The sequence below is a fragment of the Triturus cristatus genome, chromosome 5_1 (assembly GCF_964204655.1).
Source record: "Triturus cristatus chromosome 5_1, aTriCri1.1, whole genome shotgun sequence".
In the NCBI taxonomy this organism is placed as follows: domain Eukaryota; kingdom Metazoa; phylum Chordata; class Amphibia; order Caudata; family Salamandridae; genus Triturus; species Triturus cristatus.
Window position 1 is genome coordinate 924,766,212 of NC_140587.1, and position 17,545 is coordinate 924,783,756.

The 17,545-nt window shown below is 33.3% G+C and overlaps 15 non-coding genes across 15 annotated transcripts; all 15 read left to right on the plus strand.

Annotated features, from left to right (window-relative positions):
• The first annotated feature begins 414 nt into the window (after positions 1-414).
• On the plus strand, positions 415-488 carry TRNAI-AAU (transfer RNA isoleucine (anticodon AAU)). The gene has a single exon. It is a non-coding gene; the product is annotated as a tRNA-Ile (tRNA).
• A 523-nt stretch (positions 489-1,011) lies between these two features.
• TRNAI-AAU (transfer RNA isoleucine (anticodon AAU)) lies at positions 1,012-1,085 on the plus strand. Its single transcript has one exon. It is a non-coding gene; the product is annotated as a tRNA-Ile (tRNA).
• A 1,976-nt stretch (positions 1,086-3,061) lies between these two features.
• Positions 3,062-3,135, plus strand: TRNAI-AAU (transfer RNA isoleucine (anticodon AAU)). Its single transcript has one exon. It is a non-coding gene; the product is annotated as a tRNA-Ile (tRNA).
• A 1,114-nt stretch (positions 3,136-4,249) lies between these two features.
• Positions 4,250-4,323, plus strand: TRNAI-AAU (transfer RNA isoleucine (anticodon AAU)). Its single transcript has one exon. It is a non-coding gene; the product is annotated as a tRNA-Ile (tRNA).
• Positions 4,324-6,889: 2,566 nt separating this feature from the next.
• On the plus strand, positions 6,890-6,963 carry TRNAI-AAU (transfer RNA isoleucine (anticodon AAU)). Its single transcript has one exon. It is a non-coding gene; the product is annotated as a tRNA-Ile (tRNA).
• A 523-nt stretch (positions 6,964-7,486) lies between these two features.
• Positions 7,487-7,560, plus strand: TRNAI-AAU (transfer RNA isoleucine (anticodon AAU)). The gene has a single exon. It is a non-coding gene; the product is annotated as a tRNA-Ile (tRNA).
• A 1,372-nt stretch (positions 7,561-8,932) lies between these two features.
• On the plus strand, positions 8,933-9,006 carry TRNAI-AAU (transfer RNA isoleucine (anticodon AAU)). Its single transcript has one exon. It is a non-coding gene; the product is annotated as a tRNA-Ile (tRNA).
• A 523-nt stretch (positions 9,007-9,529) lies between these two features.
• TRNAI-AAU (transfer RNA isoleucine (anticodon AAU)) lies at positions 9,530-9,603 on the plus strand. Its single transcript has one exon. It is a non-coding gene; the product is annotated as a tRNA-Ile (tRNA).
• Positions 9,604-10,982: 1,379 nt separating this feature from the next.
• On the plus strand, positions 10,983-11,056 carry TRNAI-AAU (transfer RNA isoleucine (anticodon AAU)). The gene has a single exon. It is a non-coding gene; the product is annotated as a tRNA-Ile (tRNA).
• A 1,460-nt stretch (positions 11,057-12,516) lies between these two features.
• On the plus strand, positions 12,517-12,590 carry TRNAI-AAU (transfer RNA isoleucine (anticodon AAU)). Its single transcript has one exon. It is a non-coding gene; the product is annotated as a tRNA-Ile (tRNA).
• Positions 12,591-13,372: 782 nt separating this feature from the next.
• TRNAI-AAU (transfer RNA isoleucine (anticodon AAU)) lies at positions 13,373-13,446 on the plus strand. Its single transcript has one exon. It is a non-coding gene; the product is annotated as a tRNA-Ile (tRNA).
• A 523-nt stretch (positions 13,447-13,969) lies between these two features.
• Positions 13,970-14,043, plus strand: TRNAI-AAU (transfer RNA isoleucine (anticodon AAU)). Its single transcript has one exon. It is a non-coding gene; the product is annotated as a tRNA-Ile (tRNA).
• A 1,705-nt stretch (positions 14,044-15,748) lies between these two features.
• TRNAI-AAU (transfer RNA isoleucine (anticodon AAU)) lies at positions 15,749-15,822 on the plus strand. Its single transcript has one exon. It is a non-coding gene; the product is annotated as a tRNA-Ile (tRNA).
• Positions 15,823-16,604: 782 nt separating this feature from the next.
• TRNAI-AAU (transfer RNA isoleucine (anticodon AAU)) lies at positions 16,605-16,678 on the plus strand. The gene has a single exon. It is a non-coding gene; the product is annotated as a tRNA-Ile (tRNA).
• Positions 16,679-17,201: 523 nt separating this feature from the next.
• On the plus strand, positions 17,202-17,275 carry TRNAI-AAU (transfer RNA isoleucine (anticodon AAU)). Its single transcript has one exon. It is a non-coding gene; the product is annotated as a tRNA-Ile (tRNA).
• The last annotated feature ends 270 nt before the right edge of the window (positions 17,276-17,545 follow it).

The following is a 17,545-nucleotide window of genomic DNA, read 5'->3' on the forward strand; positions in this document are numbered from 1 at the left end:
TTCTGTTAGAACATGAAGTTAAAAATGCCAAGAACATACTTTCTACCACTCTCCAAGCAAACACTTAACGCTGCTTTAATGTTGAAATAAATGCATTTTCTTCTGTATCTTGTTTAAATCTATATTTCCTTTGAGCAGAAGCTGATAGAATGAGTAGATGAATTAATTTGAAATAGATGATGAACTGTTATTTATTACTAAACCACATGGAAAATACATTAATGGTTCTAAGTTTTAACACTAAGAATGAAAATCTCATTTGTATTGATTTTTTTGTGATATTTGTTTCTTCATGTCGATAATATATAAATATACCTTATGGGTAAACAGCTGAAAATAAGCTTTCAAACTATCTGGGGTTCACTGACATTACCACTTCTTCATATGCTTGTCCCCCAGCCCAGCACGAACAGCGGCCTGTTAGCTCAGTTGGTTAGAGCGTGGTGCTAATAACGCCAAGGTCACAGGTTCGATCCCTGTACAGGCCAAGTTTCTGTGTTAAATAAAAGATGCTTTTTCTTCTGTCTCTTTGTTATCTGTATATCTCTTTGGAGCAAGAGCTGCTAGAATCATTAGTTGAATCAATTTGATATAGATGTGGAATTATATATTAATGTTAAAGTGCCTTGAACATCCATTAATGGTTGTAAGTTCTAACACTAAGTAACTAAATCTCTCATTTATTACAAGCATTTTCTTCTGTCTGATGTTTATCTCTATATTTCCTTTGAGCAGAAGCTGATAGAATGAGTAGATGAATTAATTTAATATAGATGATAAACTGTTATTTATTGCTAAACCACATAGAAAATACATTAATGGTTCTAAGTTTTAACACTAAGAATGAAAATCTCATTTGTATTGATTTTTTTGTGATATTTGTTTCTTCATGTCGATAATATATACATATACCTTATGGGTAAACAGCTGAAAATAAGCTTTCAAACTATCTGGGGTTCACTGACATTGGCAATTCTTCATATGCTTGTCCCCCAGCCCAGCACGAACAGCGGCCTGTTAGCTCAGTTGGTTAGAGCGTGGTGCTAATAACGCCAAGGTCACAGGTTCGATCCCTGTACAGGCCAAGTTTCTGTGTTAAAAAAAAGATGCTTTTTCTTGTGTCTCTTTGATAACTGTATATCTCTTTGGAGCAAGAGCTGCTAGAATCATTAGTTGAATCAATTTGATATAGATGTGGAATTATATATTAATGTTAAAGTGCCTTGAACATCCATTAATGGTTGTAAGTTCTAACACTAAGTAACTAAATCTCTCATTTATTACAAGCATTTTCTTCTGTCTGATGTTTATCTCTATATTTCCTTTGAGCAGGAGCTGATAGAATGAGTAGATGAATTAATTTAATATAGATGATGAACTGTTATTTATTGCTAAACCACATAGAACATACATTAATGGTTCTAAGTTTTAACACTAAGAATGAAAATCTCATTTGTATTGATTTTTTTGTGATATTTGTTTCTTCATGTCGATAATATATAAATATACCTTATGGGTAAACAGCTGAAAATAAGCTTTCAAACTATCTGGGGTTCACTGACATTAGCAATTCTTCATATGCTTGTCCCCCAGCCCAGCACAAACAGCGGCCTGTTAGCTCAGTTGGTTAGAGCGTGGTGCTAATAACGCCAAGCTCACAGGTTCGATCCCTGTACAGGCCAAGTTTCTGTGTTAAAAAAAAGATGCTTTTTCTTGTGTCTCTTTGTTAACTGTATATCTCTTTGGAGCAAGAGCTGCTAGAATCATTAGTTGAATCAATTTGATATAGATGTGGAATTATATATTAATGTTAAAGTGCCTTGAACATCCATTAATGGTTGTAAGTTCTAACACTAAGTAACTAAATCTCTCATTTATTACAAGCATTTTCTTCTTTCTGATGTTTAGCTCTATATTTCCTTTGAGCAGGAGCTGATAGAATGAGTAGATGAATTAATTTAATATAGATGATGAACTGTTATTTATTGCTAAACCACATAGAACATACATTAATGGTTCTAAGTTTTAACACTAAGAATGAAAATCTCATTTGTATTGATTTTTTTGTGATATTTGTTTCTTCATGTCGATAATATATAAATATACCTTATGGGTAAACAGCTGAAAATAAGCTTTCAAACTATCTGGGGTTCACTGACATTAGCAATTCTTCATATGCTTGTCCCCCAGCCCAGCACAAACGGCGGCCTGTTAGCACAGTTGGTTAGAGCGTGGTGCTAATAACGCCAAGGTCACTGGTTCGATCCCTGTACATGCCAAGTTTCTGTGTTAAATAAAAGATGCTTTTTCTTCTGTCTCTTTGTTATCTGTATATCTCTTTGGAGCAAGAGCTGCTAGAATCATTAGTTGAATCAATTTGATATAGATGTGGAATTATATATTAATGTTAAAGTGCCTTGAACATCCATTAATGGTTCAAAGTTCTAACACTAAGTAATTAATCTCCCATTTATTACAAGTAATTTAGGAAAGTCTAGTTTTGATTTTTTGATAATGCTTAAAGACACCATGAATGTAAACAGCTGAATATAAGATTTCCATCTATCTCGGGTTAACAATCAGTAGCACTTCATCATCTGTTATTTCTTCAGTAGTATGCTATAAATATAGTAAGCCTATTATCTGATTCTGTTAGAACATGAAGTTAAAAATGCCAAGAACATACTTTCTACCACTCTCCAAGCAAACACTTAACGCTGCTTTAATGTTGAAATAGATGCATTTTCTTCTGTATCTTGTTTAAATCTATATTTCCTTTGAGCAGAAGCTGATAGAATGAGTAGATGAATTAATTTAATATAGATTATGAACTGTTATTTATTGCTAAACCACATGGAAAATACATTAATGGTTCTAAGTTTTAACACTAAGATTGAAAATCTCATTTGTATTGATTTTTTTGTGATATTTGTTTCTTCATGTCGATAATATATAAATATACCTTATGGGTAAACAGCTGAAAATAAGCTTTCAAACTATCTGGGGTTCACTGACATTAGCAATTCTTCATATGCTTGTCCCCCAGCCCAGCACGAGCGGCGGCCTGTTAGCTCAGTTGGTTAGAGCGTGGTGCTAATAACGCCAAGGTCACAGGTTCGATCCCTGTACAGGCCAAGTTTCTGTGTTAAATAAAAGATGCTTTTTCTTCTGTCTCTTTGTTATCTGTATATCTCTTTGGAGCAAGAGCTGCTAGAATCATTAGTTGAATCAATTTGATATAGATGTGGAATTATATATTAATGTTAAACTGCCTTGAACATCCATTAATGGTTGTAAGTTCTAACACTAAGTAACTAAATCTCTCATTTATTACAAGCATTTTCTTCTGTCTGATGTTTATCTCTATATTTCCTTTGAGCAGGAGCTGATAGAATGAGTAGATGAATTAATTTAATATAGATGATGAACTGTTATTTATTGCTAAACCACATAGAACATACATTAATGGTTCTAAGTTTTAACACTAAGAATGAAAATCTCATTTGTATTGATTTTTTTGTGATATTTGTTTCTTCATGTCGATAATATATAAATATACCTTATGGGTAAACAGCTGAAAATAAGCTTTCAATCTATCTGGGGTTCACTGACATTAGCAGTTCTGCATATGCTTGTCCCCCAGCCCAGCACGAACGGCGGCCTGTTAGCTCAGTTGGTTAGAGCGTGGTGCTAATAACGCCAAGGTCACAGGTTCCATCCCTGTACAGGCCAAGTTTCTGTGTTAAAAAAAAGATGCTTTTTCTTGTGTCTCTTTGTTAACTGTATATCTCTTTGGAGCAAGAGCTGCTAGTAGTTGAATCAATTTGATATAGATGTGGAATTATATATTAATGTTAAAGTGCCTTGAACATCCATTAATGGTTGTAAGTTCTAACACTAAGTAACTAAATCTCTCATTTATTACAAGCATTTTCTTCTGTCTGATGTTTATCTCTATATTTCCTTTGAGCAGGAGCTGATAGAATGAGTAGATGAATTAATTTAATATAGATGATGAACTGTTATTTATTGCTAAACCACATAGAACATACATTAATGGTTCTAAGTTTTAACACTAAGAATGAAAATCTCATTTGTATTGATTTTTTTGTGATATTTGTTTCTTCATGTCGATAATATATAAATATACCTTATGGGTAAACAGCTGAAAATAAGCTTTCAAACTATCTGGGGTTCACTGACATTAGCAATTCTTCATATGCTTGTCCCCCAGCCCAGCACAAACAGCGGCCTGTTAGCTCAGTTGGTTAGAGCGTGGTGCTAATAACGCCAAGGTCACAGGTTCGATCCCTGTACAGGCCAAGTTTCTGTGTTAAAAAATAGATGCTTTTTCTTGTGTCTCTTTGTTAACTGTATATCTCTTTGGAGCAAGAGCTGCTAGAATCATTAGTTGAATCAATTTGATATAGATGTGGAATTACATATTAATGTTAAAGTGCCTTGAACATCCATTAATGGTTGTAAGTTCTAACACTAAGTAACTAAATCTCTCATTTATTACAAGCATTTTCTTCTGTCTGATGTTTAGCTCTATATTTCCTTTGAGCAGGAGCTGATAGAATGAGTAGATGAATTAATTTAATATAGATGATGAACTGTTATTTATTGCTAAACCACATAGAACATACATTAATGGTTCTAAGTTTTAACACTAAGAATGAACATCTCATTTGTATTGATTTTTTTGTGATATTTGTTTCTTCATGTCGATAATATATAAATATACCTTATGGGTAAACAGCTGAAAATAAGCTTTCAAACTATCTGCGGTTCACTGACATTAGCAATTCTTCATATGCTTGTCCCCCAGCCCAGCACGAACAACGGCCTGTTAGCACAGTTGGTTAGAGCGTGGTGCTAATAACGCCAAGGTCACAGGTTCGATCCCTGTACAGGCCAAGTTTCTGTGTTAAATAAAAGATGCTTTTTCTTCTGTCTCTTTGTTATCTGTATATCTCTTTGGAGCAAGAGCTGCTAGAATCATTAGTTGAATCAATTTGATATAGATGTGGAATTATATATTAATGTTAAAGTGCCTTGAACATCCATTAATGGTTGTAAGTTCTAACACTAAGTAACTAAATCTCTCATTTATTACAAGCATTTTCTTCTGTCTGATGTTTATCTCTATATTTCCTTTGAGCAGGAGCTGATAGAATGAGTAGATGAATTAATTTAATATAGATGATGAACTGTTATTTATTGCTAAACCACATAGAACATACATTAATGGTTCTAAGTTTTAACACTAAGAATGAAAATCTCATTTGTATTGATTTTTTTGTGATATTTGTTTCTTCATGTCGATAATATATAAATATACTTTATGGGTAAACAGCTGAAAATAAGCTTTCAAACTATCTGGGGTTCACTGACATTAGCAGTTCTGCATATGCTTGTCCCCCAGCACAGAACGAACGGCAGCCTGTTAGCTCAGTTGGTTAGAGCGTGGTGCTAATAACGCCAAGGTCACAGGTTCGATCCCTGTACAGGCCAAGTTTCTGTGTTAAAAAAAAGATGCTTTTTCTTGTGTCTCTTTGTTAACTGTATATCTCTTTGGAGCAAGAGCTGCTAGTAGTTGAATCAATTTGATATAGATGTGGAATTATATATTAATGTTAAAGTGCCTTGAACATCCATTAATGGTTGAAAGTTCTAACACTAAGTAACTAAATCTCTCATTTATTACAAGCATTTTCTTCTGTCTGATGTTTATCTCTATATTTCCTTTGAGCAGGAGCTGATAGAATGAGTAGATGAATTAATTTAATATAGATGATGAACTGTTATTTATTGCTAAACCACATGGAAAATACATTAATGGTTCTAAGTTTTAACACTAAGATTGAAAATCTCATTTGTATTGATTTTTTTGTGATATTTGTTTCTTCATGTCGATAATATATAAATATACCTTATGGGTAAACAGCTGAAAATAAGCTTTCAAACTATCTGGGGTTCACTGACATTCGCAATTCTTCATATGCTTGTCCCCCAGCCCAGCACAAACAGCGGCCTGTTAGCTCAGTTGGTTAGAGCGTGGTGCTAATAACGCCAAGGTCACAGGTTCGATCCCTGTACAGCCAAGTTTCTGTGTTAAATAAAAGATGCTTTTTCTTCTGTCTCTTTGTTATCTGTATATCTCTTTGGAGCAAGAGCTGCTAGAATCATTAGTTGAATCAATTTGATATAGATGTGGAATTATATATTAATGTTAAAGTGCCTTGAACACCCATTAATGGTTCAAAGTTCTAACACTAAGTAATTAATCTCCCATTTATTACAAGTAATTTAGGAAAGTCTAGTTTTGATTTTTTGATAATGCTTAAAGACACCATGAATGTAAACAGCTGAATATAAGATTTCCATCTATCTCGGGTTAACAATCAGTAGCACTTCATCATCTGTTATTTCTTCAGTAGTATGCTATAAATATAGTAAGCCTATTATCTGATTCTGTTAGAACATGAAGTTAAAAATGCCAAGAACATACTTTCTACCACTCTCCAAGCAAACACTTAACGCTGCTTTAATGTTGAAATAGATGCATTTTCTTCTGTATCTTGTTTAAATCTATATTTCCTTTGAGCAGAAGCTGATAGAATGAGTAGATGAATTAATTTAATATAGATTATGAACTGTTATTTATTGCTAAACCACATGGAAAATACATTAATGGTTCTAAGTTTTAACACTAAGATTGAAAATCTCATTTGTATTGATTTTTTTGTGATATTTGTTTCTTCATGTCGATAATATATAAATATACCTTATGGGTAAACAGCTGAAAATAAGCTTTCAAACTATCTGGGGTTCACTGACATTAGCAATTCTTCATATGCTTGTCCCCCAGCCCAGCACGAGCGGCGGCCTGTTAGCTCAGTTGGTTAGAGCGTGGTGCTAATAACGCCAAGGTCACAGGTTCGATCCCTGTACAGGCCAAGTTTCTGTGTTAAATAAAAGATGCTTTTTCTTCTGTCTCTTTGTTATCTGTATATCTCTTTGGAGCAAGAGCTGCTAGAATCATTAGTTGAATCAATTTGATATAGATGTGGAATTATATATTAATGTTAAAGTGCCTTGAACATCCATTAATGGTTGTAAGTTCTAACACTAAGTAACTAAATCTCTCATTTATTACAAGCATTTTCTTCTGTCTGATGTTTATCTCTATATTTCCTTTGAGCAGGAGCTGATAGAATGAGTAGATGAATTAATTTAATATAGATGATGAACTGTTATTTATTGCTAAACCACATAGAACATACATTAATGGTTCTAAGTTTTAACACTAAGAATGAAAATCTCATTTGTATTGATTTTTTTGTGATATTTGTTTCTTCATGTCGATAATATATAAATATACCTTATGGGTAAACAGCTGAAAATAAGCTTTCAAACTATCTGGGGTTCACTGACATTAGCAATTCTTCATATGCTTGTCCCCCAGCCCAGCACGAACGGCGGCCTGTTAGCTCAGTTGGTTAGAGCGTGGTGCTAATAACGCCAAGGTCACAGGTTCGATCCCTGTACAGGCCAAGTTTCTGTGTTAAAAAAAAGATGCTTTTTCTTGTGTCTCTTTGTTAACTGTATATCTCTTTGGAGCAAGAGCTGCTAGTAGTTGAATCAATTTGATATAGATGTGGAATTATATATTAATGTTAAAGTGCCTTGAACATCCATTAATGGTTGAAAGTTCTAACACTAAGTAACTAAATCTCTCATTTATTACAAGCATTTTCTTCTGTCTGATGTTTATCTCTATATTTCCTTTGAGCAGGAGCTGATAGAATGAGTAGATGAATTAATTTAATATAGATGATGAACTGTTATTTATTGCTAAACCACATGGAAAATACATTAATGGTTCTAAGTTTTAACACTAAGATTGAAAATCTCATTTGTATTGATTTTTTTGTGATATTTGTTTCTTCATGTCGATAATATATAAATATACCTTATGGGTAAACAGCTGAAAATAAGCTTTCAAACTATCTGGGGTTCACTGACATTCGCAATTCTTCATATGCTTGTCCCCCAGCCCAGCACAAACAGCGGCCTGTTAGCTCAGTTGGTTAGAGCGTGGTGCTAATAACGCCAAGGTCACAGGTTCGATCCCTGTACAGCCAAGTTTCTGTGTTAAATAAAAGATGCTTTTTCTTCTGTCTCTTTGTTATCTGTATATCTCTTTGGAGCAAGAGCTGCTAGAATCATTAGTTGAATCAATTTGATATAGATGTGGAATTATATATTAATGTTAAAGTGCCTTGAACACCCATTAATGGTTCAAAGTTCTAACACTAAGTAATTAATCTCCCATTTATTACAAGTAATTTAGGAAAGTCTAGTTTTGATTTTTTGATAATGCTTAAAGACACCATGAATGTAAACAGCTGAATATAAGATTTCCATCTATCTCGGGTTAACAATCAGTAGCACTTCATCATCTGTTATTTCTTCAGTAGTATGCTATAAATATAGTAAGCCTATTATCTGATTCTGTTAGAACATGAAGTTAAAAATGCCAAGAACATACTTTCTACCACTCTCCAAGCAAACACTTAACGCTGCTTTAATGTTGAAATAGATGCATTTTCTTCTGTATCTTGTTTAAATCTATATTTCCTTTGAGCAGAAGCTGATAGAATGAGTAGATGAATTAATTTAATATAGATTATGAACTGTTATTTATTGCTAAACCACATGGAAAATACATTAATGGTTCTAAGTTTTAACACTAAGATTGAAAATCTCATTTGTATTGATTTTTTTGTGATATTTGTTTCTTCATGTCGATAATATATAAATATACCTTATGGGTAAACAGCTGAAAATAAGCTTTCAAACTATCTGGGGTTCACTGACATTAGCAATTCTTCATATGCTTGTCCCCCAGCCCAGCACGAGCGGCGGCCTGTTAGCTCAGTTGGTTAGAGCGTGGTGCTAATAACGCCAAGGTCACAGGTTCGATCCCTGTACAGGCCAAGTTTCTGTGTTAAATAAAAGATGCTTTTTCTTCTGTCTCTTTGTTATCTGTATATCTCTTTGGAGCAAGAGCTGCTAGAATCATTAGTTGAATCAATTTGATATAGATGTGGAATTATATATTAATGTTAAAGTGCCTTGAACATCCATTAATGGTTGTAAGTTCTAACACTAAGTAACTAAATCTCTCATTTATTACAAGCATTTTCTTCTGTCTGATGTTTATCTCTATATTTCCTTTGAGCAGGAGCTGATAGAATGAGTAGATGAATTAATTTAATATAGATGATGAACTGTTATTTATTGCTAAACCACATAGAACATACATTAATGGTTCTAAGTTTTAACACTAAGAATGAAAATCTCATTTGTATTGATTTTTTTGTGATATTTGTTTCTTCATGTCGATAATATATAAATATACCTTATGGGTAAACAGCTGAAAATAAGCTTTCAAACTATCTGGGGTTCACTGACATTAGCAATTCTTCATATGCTTGTCCCCCAGCCCAGCACGAACGGCGGCCTGTTAGCTCAGTTGGTTAGAGCGTGGTGCTAATAACGCCAAGGTCACAGGTTCGATCCCTGTACAGGCCAAGTTTCTGTGTTAAAAAAAAGATGCTTTTTCTTGTGTCTCTTTGTTAACTGTATATCTCTTTGGAGCAAGAGCTGCTAGAATCATTAGTTGAATCAATTTGATATAGATGTGGAATTATATATTAATGTTAAAGTGCCTTGAACATCCATTAATGGTTGTAAGTTCTAACACTAAGTAACTAAATCTCTCATTTATTACAAGCATTTTCTTCTGTCTGATGTTTATCTCTATATTTCCTTTGAGCAGGAGCTGATAGAATGAGTAGATGAATTAATTTAATATAGATGATGAACTGTTATTTATTGCTAAACCACATAGAACATACATTAATGGTTCTAAGTTTTAACACTAAGAATGAAAATCTCATTTGTATTGATTTTTTTGTGATATTTGTTTCTTCATGTCGATAATATATAAATATACCTTATGGGTAAACAGCTGAAAATAAGCTTTCAAACTATCTGCGGTTCACTGACATTAGCAATTCTTCATATGCTTGTCCCCCAGCCCAGCACGAACAACGGCCTGTTAGCACAGTTGGTTAGAGCGTGGTGCTAATAACGCCAAGGTCACAGGTTCGATCCCTGTACAGGCCAAGTTTCTGTGTTAAATAAAAGATGCTTTTTCTTCTGTCTCTTTGTTATCTGTATATCTCTTTGGAGCAAGAGCTGCTAGAATCATTAGTTGAATCAATTTGATATAGATGTGGAATTATATATTAATGTTAAAGTGCCTTGAACATCCATTAATGGTTCAAAGTTCTAACACTAAGTAATTAATCTCCCATTTATTACAAGTAATTTAGGAAAGTCTAGTTTTGATTTTTTGATAATGCTTAAAGACACCATGAATGTAAACAGCTGAATATAAGATTTCCATCTATCTCGGGTTAACAATCAGTAGCACTTCATCATCTGTTATTTCTTCAGTAGTATGCTATAAATATAGTAAGCCTATTATCTGATTCTGTTAGAACATGAAGTTAAAAATGCCAAGAACATACTTTCTACCACTCTCCAAGAAAACACTTAACGCTGCTTTAATGTTGAAATAGATGCATTTTCTTCTGTATCTTGTTTAAATCTATATTTCCTTTGAGCAGAAGCTGATAGAATGAGTAGATGAATTAATTTAATATAGATGATGAACTGTTATTTATTGCTAAACCACATGGAAAATACATTAATGGTTCTAAGTTTTAACACTAAGATTGAAAATCTCATTTGTATTGATTTTTTTGTGATATTTGTTTCTTCATGTCGATAATATATAAATATACCTTATGGGTAAACAGCTGAAAATAAGCTTTCAAACTATCTGGGGTTCACTGACATTAGCAATTCTTCATATGCTTGTCCCCCAGCCCAGCACGAGCGGCGGCCTGTTAGCTCAGTTGGTTAGAGCGTGGTGCTAATAACGCCAAGGTCACAGGTTCGATCCCTGTACAGGCCAAGTTTCTGTGTTAAATAAAAGATGCTTTTTCTTCTGTCTCTTTGTTATCTGTATATCTCTTTGGAGCAAGAGCTGCTAGAATCATTAGTTGAATCAATTTGATATAGATGTGGAATTATATATTAATGTTAAAGTGCCTTGAACACCCATTAATGGTTCAAAGTTCTAACACTAAGTAATTAATCTCCCATTTATTACAAGTAATTTAGGAAAGTCTAGTTTTGATTTTTTGATAATGCTTAAAGACACCATGAATGTAAACAGCTGAATATAAGATTTCCATCTATCTCGGGTTAACAATCAGTAGCACTTCATCATCTGTTATTTCTTCAGTAGTATGCTATAAATATAGTAAGCCTATTATCTGATTCTGTTAGAACATGAAGTTAAAAATGCCAAGAACATACTTTCTACCACTCTCCAAGCAAACACTTAACGCTGCTTTAATGTTGAAATAGATGCATTTTCTTCTGTATCTTGTTTAAATCTATATTTCCTTTGAGCAGAAGCTGATAGAATGAGTAGATGAATTAATTTAATATAGATTATGAACTGTTATTTATTGCTAAACCACATGGAAAATACATTAATGGTTCTAAGTTTTAACACTAAGATTGAAAATCTCATTTGTATTGATTTTTTTGTGATATTTGTTTCTTCATGTCGATAATATATAAATATACCTTATGGGTAAACAGCTGAAAATAAGCTTTCAAACTATCTGGGGTTCACTGACATTAGCAATTCTTCATATGCGCTGCTAGTAGTTGAATCAATTTGATATAGATGTGGAATTATATATTAATGTTAAAGTGCCTTGAACATCCATTAATGGTTCAAAGTTCTAACACTAAGTAATTAATCTCCCATTTATTACAAGTAATTTAGGAAAGTCTAGTTTTGATTTTTTGATAATGCTTAAAGACACCATGAATGTAAACAGCTGAATATAAGATTTCCATCTATCTCGGGTTAACAATCAGTAGCACTTCATCATCTGTTATTTCTTCAGTAGTATGCTATAAATATAGTAAGCCTATTATCTGATTCTGTTAGAACATGAAGTTAAAAATGCCAAGAACATACTTTCTACCACTCTCCAAGCAAACACTTAACGCTGCTTTAATGTTGAAATAGATGCATTTTCTTCTGTATCTTGTTTAAATCTATATTTCCTTTGAGCAGAAGCTGATAGAATGAGTAGATGAATTAATTTAATATAGATTATGAACTGTTATTTATTGCTAAACCACATGGAAAATACATTAATGGTTCTAAGTTTTAACACTAAGATTGAAAATCTCATTTGTATTGATTTTTTTGTGATATTTGTTTCTTCATGTCGATAATATATAAATATACCTTATGGGTAAACAGCTGAAAATAAGCTTTCAAACTATCTGGGGTTCACTGACATTGCAATTCTTCATATGCTTGTCCCCCAGCCCAGCACGAGCGGCGGCCTGTTAGCTCAGTTGGTTAGAGCGTGGTGCTAATAACGCCAAGGTCACAGGTTCGATCCCTGTACAGGCCAAGTTTCTGTGTTAAATAAAAGATGCTTTTTCTTCTGTCTCTTTGTTATCTGTATATCTCTTTGGAGCAAGAGCTGCTAGAATCATTAGTTGAATCAATTTGATATAGATGTGGAATTATATATTAATGTTAAAGTGCCTTGAACACCCATTAATGGTTCAAAGTTCTAACACTAAGTAATTAATCTCCCATTTATTACAAGTAATTTAGGAAAGTCTAGTTTTGATTTTTTGATAATGCTTAAAGACACCATGAATGTAAACAGCTGAATATAAGATTTCCATCTATCTCGGGTTAACAATCAGTAGCACTTCATCATCTGTTATTTCGTCAGTAGTATGCTATAAATATAGTAAGCCTATTATCTGATTCTGTTAGAACATGAAGTTAAAAATGCCAAGAACATACTTTCTACCACTCTCCAAGCAAACACTTAACGCTGCTTTAATGTTGAAATAGATGCATTTTCTTCTGTATCTTGTTTAAATCTATATTTCCTTTGAGCAGAAGCTGATAGAATGAGAAGATGAATTAATTTAATATAGATTATGAACTGTTATTTATTGCTAAACCACATGGAAAATACATTAATGGTTCTAAGTTTTAACACTAAGATTGAAAATCTCATTTGTATTGATTTTTTTGTGATATTTGTTTCTTCATGTCGATAATATATAAATATACCTTATGGGTAAACAGCTGAAAATAAGCTTTCAAACTATCTGGGGTTCACTGACATTAGCAATTCTTCATATGCTTGTCCCCCAGCCCAGCACGAGCGGCGGCCTGTTAGCTCAGTTGGTTAGAGCGTGGTGCTAATAACGCCAAGGTCACAGGTTCGATCCCTGTACAGGCCAAGTTTCTGTGTTAAATAAAAGATGCTTTTTCTTCTGTCTCTTTGTTATCTGTATATCTCTTTGGAGCAAGAGCTGCTAGAATCATTAGTTGAATCAATTTGATATAGATGTGGAATTATATATTAATGTTAAAGTGCCTTGAACATCCATTAATGGTTGTAAGTTCTAACACTAAGTAACTAAATCTCTCATTTATTACAAGCATTTCCTTCTGTCTGATGTTTATCTCTATATTTCCTTTGAGCAGGAGCTGATAGAATGAGTAGATGAATTAATTTAATATAGATGATGAACTGTTATTTATTGCTAAACCACATAGAACATACATTAATGGTTCTAAGTTTTAACACTAAGAATGAAAATCTCATTTGTATTGATTTTTTTGTGATATTTGTTTCTTCATGTCGATAATATATAAATATACCTTATGGGTAAACAGCTGAAAATAAGCTTTCAATCTATCTGGGGTTCACTGACATTAGCAGTTCTGCATATGCTTGTCCCCCAGCACAGCACGAACGGCGGCCTGTTAGCTCAGTTGGTTAGAGCGTGGTGCTAATAACGCCAAGGTCACAGGTTCGATCCCTGTACAGGCCAAGTTTCTGTGTTAAAAAAAAGATGCTTTTTCTTGTGTCTCTTTGTTAACTGTATATCTCTTTGGAGCAAGAGCTGCTAGTAGTTGAATCAATTTGATATAGATGTGGAATTATATATTAATGTTAAAGTGCCTTGAACATCCATTAATGGTTGTAAGTTCTAACACTAAGTAACTAAATCTCTCATTTATTACAAGCATTTTCTTCTGTCTGATGTTTATCTCTATATTTCCTTTGAGCAGGAGCTGATAGAATGAGTAGATGAATTAATTTAATATAGATGATGAACTGTTATTTATTACTAAACCACATGGAAAATACATTAATGGTTCTAAGTTTTAACACTAAGATTGAAAATCTCATTTGTATTGATTTTTTTGTGATATTTGTTTCTTCATGTCGATAATATATAAATATACCTTATGGGTAAACAGCTGAAAATAAGCTTTCAAACTATCTGGGGTTCACTGACATTGGCAATTCTTCATATGCTTGTCCCCCAGCCCAGCACGAGCGGCGGCCTGTTAGCTCAGATGGTTAGAGCGTGGTGCTAATAACGCCAAGATCACAGGTTCGATCCCTGTACAGGCCAAGTTTCTGTGTTAAATAAAAGAAGCTTTTTCTTCTGTCTCTTTGTTATCTGTATATCTCTTTGGAGCAAGAGCTGCTAGAATCATTAGTTGAATCAATTTGATATAGATGTGGAATTATATATTAATGTTAAAGTGCCTTGAACATCCATTAATGGTTGTAAGTTCTAACACTAAGTAACTAAATCTCTCATTTATTACAAGCATTTTCTTCTGTCTGATGTTTATCTCTATATTTCCTTTGAGCAGGAGCTGATAGAATGAGTAGATGAATTAATTTAATATAGATGATGAACTGTTATTTATTGCTAAACCACATAGAACATACATTAATGGTTCTAAGTTTTAACACTAAGAATGAAAATCTCATTTGTATTGATTTTTTTGTGATATTTGTTTCTTCATGTCGATAATATATAAATATACCTTATGGGTAAACAGCTGAAAATAAGCTTTCAAACTATCTGGGGTTGACTGACATTAGCAGTTCTGCATATGCTTGTCCCCCAGCACAGAACGAACGGCAGCCTGTTAGCTCAGTTGGTTATAGCGTGGTGCTAATAACGCCAAGGTCACAGGTTCGATCTCTGTACAGGCCAAGTTTCTGTGTTAAAAAAAAGATGCTTTTTCTTGTGTCTCTTTGTTAACTGTATATCTCTTTGGAGCAAGAGCTGCTAGTAGTTGAATCAATTTGATATAGATGTGGAATTATATATTAATGTTAAAGTGCCTTGAACATCCATTAATGGTTGTAAGTTCTAACACTAAGTAACTAAATCTCTCATTTATTACAAGCATTTTCTTCTGTCTGATGTTTATCTCTATATTTCCTTTGAGCAGGAGCTGATAGAATGAGTAGATGAATTAATTTAATATAGATGATGAACTGTTATTTATTGCTAAACCACATGGAAAATACATTAATGGTTCTAAGTTTTAACACTAAGATTGAAAATCTCATTTGTATTGATTTTTTTGTGATATTTGTTTCTTCATGTCGATAATATATAAATATACCTTATGGGTAAACAGCTGAAAATAAGCTTTCAAACTATCTGGGGTTCACTGACATTCGCAATTCTTCATATGCTTGTCCCCCAGCCCAGCACGAACAGCGGCCTGTTAGCTCAGTTGGTTAGAGCGTGGTGCTAATAACGCCAAGGTCACAGGTTCGATCCCTGTACAGGCCAAGTTTCTGTGTTAAATAAAAGATGCTTTTTCTTCTGTCTCTTTGTTATCTGTATATCTCTTTGGAGCAAGAGCTGCTAGAATCATTAGTTGAATCAATTTGATATAGATGTGGAATTATATATTAATGTTAAAGTGCCTTGAACACCCATTAATGGTTCAAAGTTCTAACACTAAGTAATTAATCTCCCATTTATTACAAGTAATTTAGGAAAGTCTAGTTTTGATTTTTTGATAATGCTTAAAGACACCATGAATGTAAACAGCTGAATATAAGATTTCCATCTATCTCGGGTTAACAATCAGTAGCACTTCATCATCTGTTATTTCTTCAGTAGTATGCTATAAATATAGTAAGCCTATTATCTGATTCTGTTAGAACATGAAGTTAAAAATGCCAAGAACATACTTTCTACCACTCTCCAAGCAAACACTTAACGCTGCTTTAATGTTGAAATAGATGCATTTTCTTCTGTATCTTGTTTAAATCTATATTTCCTTTGAGCAGAAGCTGATAGAATGAGTAGATGAATTAATTTAATATAGATTATGAACTGTTATTTATTGCTAAACCACATGGAAAATACATTAATGGTTCTAAGTTTTAACACTAAGATTGAAAATCTCATTTGTATTGATTTTTTTGTGATATTTGTTTCTTCATGTCGATAATATATAAATATACCTTATGGGTAAACAGCTGAAAATAAGCTTTCAAACTATCTGGGGTTCACTGACATTAGCAATTCTTCATATGCTTGTCCCCCAGCCCAGCACGAGCGGCGGCCTGTTAGCTCAGTTGGTTAGAGCGTGGTGCTAATAACGCCAAGGTCACAGGTTCGATCCCTGTACAGGCCAAGTTTCTGTGTTAAATAAAAGATGCTTTTTCTTCTGTCTCTTTGTTATCTGTATATCTCTTTGGAGCAAGAGCTGCTAGAATCATTAGTTGAATCAATTTGATATAGATGTGGAATTATATATTAATGTTAAAGTGCCTTGAACATCCATTAATGGTTGTAAGTTCTAACACTAAGTAACTAAATCTCTCATTTATTACAAGCATTTTCTTCTGTCTGATGTTTATCTCTATATTTCCTTTGAGCAGGAGCTGATAGAATGAGTAGATGAATTAATTTAATATAGATGATGAACTGTTATTTATTGCTAAACCACATAGAACATACATTAATGGTTCTAAGTTTTAACACTAAGAATGAAAATCTCATTTGTATTGATTTTTTTGTGATATTTGTTTCTTCATGTCGATAATATATAAATATACCTTATGGGTAAACAGCTGAAAATAAGCTTTCAAACTATCTGGGGTTCACTGACATTAGCAATTCTTCATATGCTTGTCCCCCAGCCCAGCACGAACGGCGGCCTGTTAGCTCAGTTGGTTAGAGCGTGGTGCTAATAACGCCAAGGTCACAGGTTCGATCCCTGTACAGGCCAAGTTTCTGTGTTAAAAAAAAGATGCTTTTTCTTGTGTCTCTTTGTTAACTGTATATCTCTTTGGAGCAAGAGCTGCTAGAATCATTAGTTGAATCAATTTGATATAGATGTGGAATTATATATTAATGTTAAAGTGCCTTGAACATCCATTAATGGTTGTAAGTTCTAACACTAAGTAACTAAATCTCTCATTTATTACAAGCATTTTCTTCTGTCTGATGTTTATCTCTATATTTCCTTTGAGCAGGAGCTGATAGAATGAGTAGATGA